We start from the raw sequence: 9625 nt of genomic DNA on the forward strand, positions 1-9625 counted from the left end.
CCGACTAAGGGTATACTTAGCCCTTTATCTAGACATGCAAGGCTTTTGGCTTGAGGGGTTTGTTTTGCCGAAAAGCAGTAAAGAGTAGATCCTTAATTTCAGGTTTTAGCTTCTAAATTCTAGTTCAATTAATCATTCTAGGTGAGCATCTATCCAATAGCATACATGGTGGGAACAATTATCTTTCATCATCCAACCAACCATATTCATCATCATCATCATCATCTTTCACTTTTTACTCTATGTGGCAAAAGGGTTAAGCAGTCCCAAACCGTGGGAAGCGGACGATTCGAATCGATTTTGTTAACCTGGCCAGGCAGATCTAACACACACGCATGGGGATCGACGTCTCGCTTCACCCACGCGACTTTTCCCTTCAATTCCCGCTTTACGGAACAGGCCCACCGCCCTCGACTACAAGAATCCACGCCACGGTACGGCGCCGGGTCGTGAGCCTTTTTGCACCCGCATGTGGCCGCATGGGAACAACGTTCAAAGATGGTGGGAAGGTATGTTCCGGCCTCGGTGCAATCCAGTACTTAAGCTTGCCGATTACCATATTTCTCGGCATGTGTTTAGTACGTTAAAAAGCTTAACCACCACTACCACACACTGCGGCCTTATCCATTTTCACTAAACAGACGGGGTATCACAAGTACCACAACCCCACCCGTGAGCCTTATAGTTGTAGTATGCAGTAAACATTCAACTCCTATAATTCTCGCGAGTGACAGGAAATCACTCGACTTCTACCGAACCATTAGCCTAGCCATCTAGCGACCTACACATACTAGTGTTCAAGCATAGGTACATAGGATTATGCAGCTAAGGTTCCAAGCAACTCCTGTAAACTTAAATGCGCAAGTAGATAGAAACAATAATAAGTGGCATAAATTTAAAATAGATAGGACATGCTCCGGGGCTTGCCTGGGATTAACACTAGATCAGTGTTAGTTAGAGGAGAATCGCTCGACGAGTATCTTCCTTCAGTTGTGCACATCTGGATCCATCCGTCCATCTTCTAGACGTGTCCACCATTCATCGTCTTCTGGCTCGGCTCCAACGTCACATCCTTCACGTGGTCCATCTATCGTACCTAAATGAAATGCAGTAATGCATATGTATGAATGCAAAGTTCCGACTTGTTTAGCAATTTAGGTGTTATTATTTTTCCTTCACGATAAAGTTGCAGTCCAACATAAAGTGAGTTGGATGTGAAACTTCTTAATTAACATTCCCTGGGCAGTCATTTATAGAGTAGAAATTTTATCTATACTAACTCATAAAAGAGCTGGATGTGTTGCTTTTCTTTTATAGTAGTACAGAAAAAGCATTTCTACCAAAAAATAATTCTCCAGGATAGGGAATGTAAGTGCTGGTAATGAAATTTGACCTGTAGGTTAGATTCCTTAAGATGAGCTTGTGGTAAAGTTTTCATAATTTATTGAGCTATACAACAAGCATGAGAATTAAGATTCCTTTTCTAGGCATATATCAAATTAATATTCCACAGAGCAACCTACTCAGTTTCACATGCTCAAAAATTACAGGATTGGTCAAATACTCAAAACCAAGCTTTAGTAAAATATCAAATTTTTCTATGCAGTGGAACTGAGGTTCTTGATTTAGCATTTTATTAAAGCTATTAATTGGTTAGACTGTTTGGGACAAACAAAAATTTCTCAAACTTTTTATACAATAACTAGGTAATGAATGACATGCACACAAAAATTTGTAGTCTCAGGAACTAAGTACAGCAACATGGAGAAAAGGATTTATTTATCCTAGTCAAAAAACAAAACAAAATTAAAACAGTAGCTACACACATCAACAGGACTCCAAATTTTTACAGAAGCCTACACTTTCATCCTACATCATACTATCTAAAAATCAACTACAACTCATGGCTAAAACTTGAGATCTAAATAAATGGCTATTAAACTTGCAATTAATCTAGAGCAAAAACTAGTGACCAAATCAAAAAGTGATAGTAATGAAAAGTGTAGATCTAGTTAATAGAAACTCAAAACATTTGGGTTTGCATTTTTCGATTTTTCTACGAATTTATATCAATTTTACAAGTTTGCTGTTTTTGGAAACAAAAAGAAAAACAAAACCGACTCACATATATACCCCTGGAAAGTTTTGGGGACTTGCAAATAGGTCCCCGCCAGACTTAACAGGGGAGGGGCGGACCTTGGGGGCCGAAATCCGGCGAGGTCGCTCACCGGCGGTGAGGGGAAATGGGGGATTAGCACCAGGGGCTCACGGGAAACCCGTAGGTGGTCTCAGTGTGCGCGGAGGTGGCCTGTGGCGCGCCGGCCACGGCGAGCAGGGGCAGTCGGCGCTTGGCGGTGGCGCAGGTGAGGTTCCGGTGAGGTCTAGGGGCGGGTTCAGGCCGAGGAGCTTTACCGGCGCGAGGGGGAGCCCGTGGGTGAGTTGTCTTGATCGGGGAGAGGACGGAGGCGCGGCTCCTCGTACGGCAGGCGGCCGGCGGCGCAAATGGTGGCCGCGGCGGCGGCGGACAGCGGCGGCGCCGCTCCGGCGGCCCTGGGCGGAGGCGAGCGGGTCGGGGAGCTGCGCCACGGCGAGAGGAAGCTCGCTGCTGGGTCTACTTGGGCGGAAAGGCGCTGGAGGTGGGGTCTCCGCGGTGAGCCCGAGCTCTGCGGCAGCAATGGCGGCGGCCATGGCCGTGGGTCTGGGCGAGCTCGACTCGGTTTGCTTGGGCCAGAGAGGGAGGGTGGAGAGGGATGTCGGGAACGCGTGCTGCGCGAGCCAAAGGGGAAGGAGAGGAGCGACAGCGCAGTTAAGATGGAGAAGGGGCGCACGGCACGACGCGTTGTCGCCGTGGCTCTTCGAGCGGCCGTCCTCGGCGTGCGCGCAGGGAAACGGTGCCGCGTGGCGAGGTCGAGAAGCGTCGGGGAGGAACCGGGGATGGGGAGGCGGGTTTGGCCGGGGAGGGCGGCGCGTGGCCGGCGATGCCGGCGTCGTCACGACGCCTCCACAGCGTGAGAGGAAAAAAACAGAGGAGGGAGAGGGATGGAGTGAGGGAAATTTTGTAAATAGTGCAAAGTTTAAAATTTTCTTTTGTAAACTCAATTTTTCTCCTTCTACATGGTCTCAAATGAAAAACTTTTGAATACCAAACTTACTCGAAATTTCGAGATCTACAACTTTTGTTTTAGCCAAAAGTTCATTTGAGGCTTAGTTTGAAAGATAAAATTTGAAACTTGAGTGCATCTGAAAAGGTCCTATACGCTTCGAAATTCAATTTTCTCTCTCCCATTTTTGTGTGGCGACTCGAAAAACTTTGAACACGAAAGTTGTTCGTCATTCAAAAACTTATAACATTGGTTTTTGGGCAATAGTTCGTTTGAGCTATACTTTAGAAATTATTTTTAAAGCATATTTGTTTAAAATTTGAAAGATTGTTTAAAACCTCGAATTCTATGGTTCATTTGACCTGTCATTTTATGTGCAAAATTGCATATACACATAAACACACATACATACACATGCATATTCAAACACACACATATATTATTTCCCAAAAGAAATGCATAATTTGAATTGTTCTTGTTTATTAAGCATGATTCTGTGTTTATTATTTCTTGCTTGGTATTTTAGAAATCTGGGATGTCACAGTGGTGCGGCGTGGGGTTTTCGCAAAAAATTATGGACTTCGGGTTTGAATAAAGAAAACTTGAAGGGTCTATTTGCAAATAATCAAGGAACGGCGTGGATCGATCTCCCGCAACGGATCGGACGGTCAGCGTTGGGCTATCTCTCTCCGGGGACACATGTCGCTCTGTGAGCAGCCGTGCGCTCTTAGACCTCCCTCTCTATGGTGTATAGGAGTAAGAGTAAGTATATGGTAGTAGTATTTATTTTTGCTTAATCCCAATTTACAAGGATTGATGCGTACTCACAGACGTAGTAAAAATGGTTCCGCTAATTGCATTCATGTTGTACGTGACATACTCACATCTTGACCAACAGTTGCTATGTGCCCTCAGGGTGTGTTTAGTTGGTGAAAAGTTTGAGTTTGGATACTATAGCACATTTCGTTGTTATTTGATAATTAATGTCCAATCATGAATTAATTAACGTCGTTAGATTCATCTCGTGGGAATCAGTCAGACTATGTAATTAGTTATTTCTTTTAACTACATTTAATGCTTCATACATGTGTCTAAAAATTCGATGTGACGAATATTGTACATAAAAATTTGGAAACTAAACGGGCCTCAGTTGCTCACTTGCGCTGTTTCGTTTCTTCTCTTCTCTGCTTCTGGAAGAGGCAGAGCTAGCAGTGGTCCTGGATGGCCTGCCTGCGTTGTTGCCCTCTGCAAAATAATACTCTTCCGAGGAAGCAGAGACTGCTGGAGGCCTGGAGATCTCGATGCCCCTGCTTTTGCTGTGTTCACAATCACCGATCGGTTGCAGCTTCGTCGTCCGAGGAAGCGGTTTTGTGGTCCAGCTCCAGCTCCAGCTCCAGCCGCATTTGCAACGGGAGCGCTGACACCGGCCGTTGTGGTCGTCCACCGCTCAGCCCAAGCCGGGACCCCAGGCGGCCAGCCCCATCACCAGCTCTTCTGAATAATCTTCAGCTACGTGCAGAATTCTGTTCCAAACAGCCTCGCGTTTGCGACTGTTCTAACCTGATCGATAGGAGTGCACGATGATAGAACCTTTAGCTTTTTTAAAGGCACGCATATGCATGTGCCTATATCTAGCAAGTTTGGACCAGCTAATTTGATAGTTGCTACAGTTACAAGAACTTTATTAATTAGATGCGTATAGTGGATCCATCTTATTAACTAGTTGATGGATCCAAATAGACCGCAAATGCCATGACAAAAAAAAACATAAACCCTTCCCCGCTATTAAATAAATGCGGTAACTCTTTTTTTTCAACACCTGCATTTGGAGTGATGATGGTGACTAAACCTACAATAAACGGATAGACACCGCACAGTAAGTAACCATCTGTCTAATCTTTGCCTAACCTATTAATGAAGCTCTCTGATTTGCCCTCAAAAAAAAAATCTTTGCCTAACCTAAATGAAGATGGGGACTTGGCGAGCGATGTAAAGGATATCTACCTTGTTGACTAACCCACACACAAATAGGTGTCATTTTTACTCGCTACTAATCTAGAGTAGGATGAGAATTGAGGTCCTGTTTGGTTAGTTCCCTATAATGTCTAGAAGGCACTTTGACTGTTAATTACGGGTATTAGATAAATGTAGTTTATACAACCAACTCCAGAACACACGTGCTAGGAACCCTGACGAATCTAATGAGACATTTGACCGCATGATTAGATGATTGTTACTATGTAGCTAATCGTTAATTAATTATCATCATTAGATTTCTCGCGAGAAATTACACCCATCTCCATAAAGATTTTGTAAATAAATTTTATTTTTTATATGGATAAATAGACTTTATTTAATCTGCCATGCATACAAAATTCTTTTCTAGAAGATTATAGAAGAGGCCAACCAAACAACATGCTGGCTCTAATCTTCTCCGTACCAAAGATCCCGAAGCTGCAAGTGGATGAGAGAGAAAATAGTGAGAAAAGCCGACGGGCGGTAACCACGCAATTTCCGGTCGGGTTAAAAGCCGGAGCTGTATCAGGCAGACCAAGCAGCCAACAGCCGGCAGCCATGTGGCCGTCACGTCGGCCTCACTGGCGACGGGACGGCTGTAAATGCGGGCGCCCACCTGCTTGGCCCCACCCACCGCGAGGCCGGTCCCCCTCCTTTCTTCCGCGCATGACCGGACCCCACCGGCACGCGGGCCTACCCATCAGTCAGCCGCGCGCTCCCACGTGCGAGCGGAGCCCCCCGGCCCGGCCGGTGCGGCCCGTGCCCGGGTTTGGTCGGCCCGGTCGACAAGGGTCGCACTGTTCGCCTTCGCCCCTATTTGGGAGAGCACGGCACACGGGTACCGTACTGCGGTGCGCGGCCGTCGAGTCGGTTACGTGCCGTCGTCGACCTGAGCTGGATCCTCTCCGGTCCTCAGCTAGCCTGATACCGTCCGTGTGACCGCGGTGGATCGGACGGCCGCGTGCGGCAACGTCCAAAGGCTTGATACGACGTGTTAGGAGTAGCATGATTGGCGTAAGCATGCATGCATCGGTCGGCTTGCCCAGCCCACTACTGTGTGGCGTCGGGTGCAACAGGAGCCTACAACCTACCACAGTGACGATCGCTGCGTTCACTTAGCTGTGGCGGGTGACTGTTGCTGATTTATTATAAGAAAATAATACTACTAACTGGCTGATAGCTGGTGAGTAGTGCTGATTTAGTATGTGCGAACAGTACAGCTGGTTGGTTGGCTAACAAGTCAAACGAACACAACAAATGACATGATCTAACGGGATACATCCAATGCAACTAACCATTATGTGGTATTGTGGTGTTTCATAGAGAAGGATTTTATATCAGCTTTACAACAAGGTACAAATAAGTAGTATAAACAAATAATAGAGATGATTTGATAAACAGATGCAATGTTATTTCAAGATAACGTATCGTGGAATTAGCTTGGGATATCCATCCCAGCCGGGCCAAGCTTGGATCTCGGCCTTAAGAGGGTTGGGCACGCCAAATGACGTGTACTGGTGATTACAAGAGTTTCAATAGCATCTTAGTTTTTAGGTTTCACTTCCTGTGGGAGCGAATATTTCAGAATTTAGCGGTGTTGTGCTTTTAGTAGTAGGTGACGTTTCCGTCGACAGTGAGACACATGTGATGAGGATTTACCAGATCAGTCCTCGAAGATGCTTATAAGAGTAGGATTTGTGTTTGTGCGTTTATAGTGACGAAGATGTTTATAAGAGTAGGGCTTATATTTGTGCAGTTCATAGTGATGACTGTACGTGCATTATAAATGTCTGAGTTGTGTTGTGTAATAAATTAAAAAAAGATTGGGCACGAAATAATTTTGCAAGCCTCGGAGAAGTCTCTCAAGATTGATCCAAGAACTTGAGGACTAGAGTTGGAGGTATACAGGACGTGTTTGAAGGGCCGTACCCATTATGTCCGAGTCTTGCATAAGTACGTAATTGTAACTTGAAATGATCAAGATGAAAATTAGAATAACACGTTTTATAAATATTTAATAGAGATGAAGTACATTAAGTTGAACGCTCGGCCGATTTCACCTAAAGAGCATTTTTTTTAAGAAATACCTCCCACGGGAATAGAAGCTATTAGGTCCATCGCTCCACGTGGAATAGAAGCTATGAGGTCGCTGGGTTCGCTTAGTTGTGGCTGATGGCTAGTGCTAATTTATTACTCCCTCCTTCCCCGTTTATAAGGCATGGTGGAACATGACACGGTCTTCTAAACAATATTTTGACCATTTATTTATCATATATTATATCACTTTTGATTATAAACTTATAATCACTGTAAACTATATTTGATTATGAATCCAATCATATGAAATTTGCATTATAAAAACAAAAATTTAATAGTCAAATTATTGGTCAAAGATGAGAAAATTTGAATCTTGATATACGTGTATGCCTTATAAACGGGGAAGGAGGGAGTATGAGAGAATAGAACTGCTGACTGGTTGGTAACTGGTGGCTGGTGCTGATTTAGTATGAGAGAACAGTACTATTGGCTGGTTGGCTGACAAGCCAAGCGAATACATCGAGCCTTGTGCTAGCTGCTGTAGCTGCAACAACAATCATCAAGCAATATCTATAATACACCTGATAATCTGTCGGGTCGAGTCAAAAAAATAAATCATCGGATCCAAATTTTGGGCCCAAGCCTAGCCTGACACAGGATCAGATTGGGTAGAACTCAATTTTTCATATATAATTTTTGGATTGGGTCAGGTAGGGTCGGATTTTTCAGATTTCGAATAAAAAGTTTTGGCTCGAACCTGACCAATATATTCATCGGTCGGATTTTTTTCAGGTAAGTTGGGTTGGGTTCGTCGGGTCGGACAACCCATGATTAGACCCCATCTACATTAGCTGTTTCCACTACTTGGAAAAACGCACATTCATCCGCAGCCGTTAGTACCGGTCACGGCTTCGGCCAGTACTAACATGCAAATTTAGTACCGGGCTAAAGAAATAGTGGCCATGAGAGGCTATTAGTACCGGCTGATGGCTCCAGCCGGCACTAAAGCGCGCCACCGACACTAGCCCTCAACGTCTAGCGACCATTTAGTACCGGCTGGTGCCACCAGCCGATACTAAATGGTCACCAGGGAATTTAATACCGGGTGGTGGCTTCAACCGGTACATACTGGTGCACTTTAGTACCGGCTAGAGCCACTAGCCGGTACTAATGCGCCCACTAAAGTGCACCTTTAGTACTGGGCCGCTTGTCCGATACTAAATAGCGACCCACTTAGTACCGGCCAGGCGGTATCGGGCCGGCGCCCGGTACAAACCGGGGGTTCCGGCCTGGTACGTATGTGCCTTTTTCCAGCAATGTTCTTTGCTAGTCTGGAGAAGCAAACCCACTGATTGTCATCTTTAAATTTAAATTTTACCTGCCAGGACCCCCTCAAAAAATCTTAATTTTAGGATCTAAGTATAGATATAGAGTGGATGATTCGAAAAATCATGATTTTAGGATCTAAGTATAGATATAGAGTGGATGATTCGAAGTGGCAGAGGTCGATCCGTGGCCGGTGCAGCTCTCGATTCGTGGTGCCGGAGGTCTCGATTCCCGACCGGACAATGGATGGAGGTCGATTCTAATGGGGACGTGGGTTCCCGATCTTCCGTCAGGTTCTGAATAACTCTCGTTGTAGGCGGAGCGAGACACACCGATCCGGCTTCAGATCCTAAGACCCGAATCCAGCAATCTTAGCACCACAACTCCTCTGGTTATCAACCGTGTCACAACCCGGTTGACCTCGCCAAGAAGGCTAATCCCTGCAAACGCAACGAAGAACACAAACAAGAACTCGAAAGAACGCAGCTCAAGTGAAGTGACTCTGCAGATGAAAGATTAATCTCAAAGTTGGGGTCTCACAAACCGACACGGCGGCGAAACTGTTCTCGACAGAATAATCTAAGCAAAACCCAAGTCTCACGATGGCGGCGGCGGCTACTAATAAGGGTTTAGGTCGTGCATGATCTCCTGGACGCGCCCCTATTGGGCTCCAACACGATACACGGGCCATCGGCCCAAAAACAGTGACGCAGCACGGAACAGATTCTGGACGCCAACTTCCACAGACGATTCCCGTCGACTCCAGATGAATTTGAGCCTGATACCAGAACCATTGGAAGCGTCTTGAAATTATCTTTCCATCCATATCAAATGCGCCCAAATCCGACTCCGTATGCAACCTGGGCGTCCGTTTTAGTGCGGCCTGTTCCTGGAGTCCGAAACTGAAACGAAGTCGAATCGGTTTGGGCCTCCATCTTGATCCGGACGTCCTTGCTGGTCCTCCACGTCTCCAAGGCCTTCTCCACACCCTTGCTGGTCCTCTCCTTTGTTCCTAAGTACAATTAAGTCATTAGGTAGCAATCTATTCTCAGATTCACAATAAACATTACTTAGGAACGAACTCACCTGTAAGTTCAATTGTCGAGCACGTGCGCGAGTAATAGGACCTTGTATATCATCTTGAG

The sequence above is a fragment of the Panicum virgatum genome, chromosome 5N (genome assembly GCF_016808335.1).
Source record: "Panicum virgatum strain AP13 chromosome 5N, P.virgatum_v5, whole genome shotgun sequence".
NCBI lineage: Eukaryota > Viridiplantae > Streptophyta > Magnoliopsida > Poales > Poaceae > Panicum > Panicum virgatum.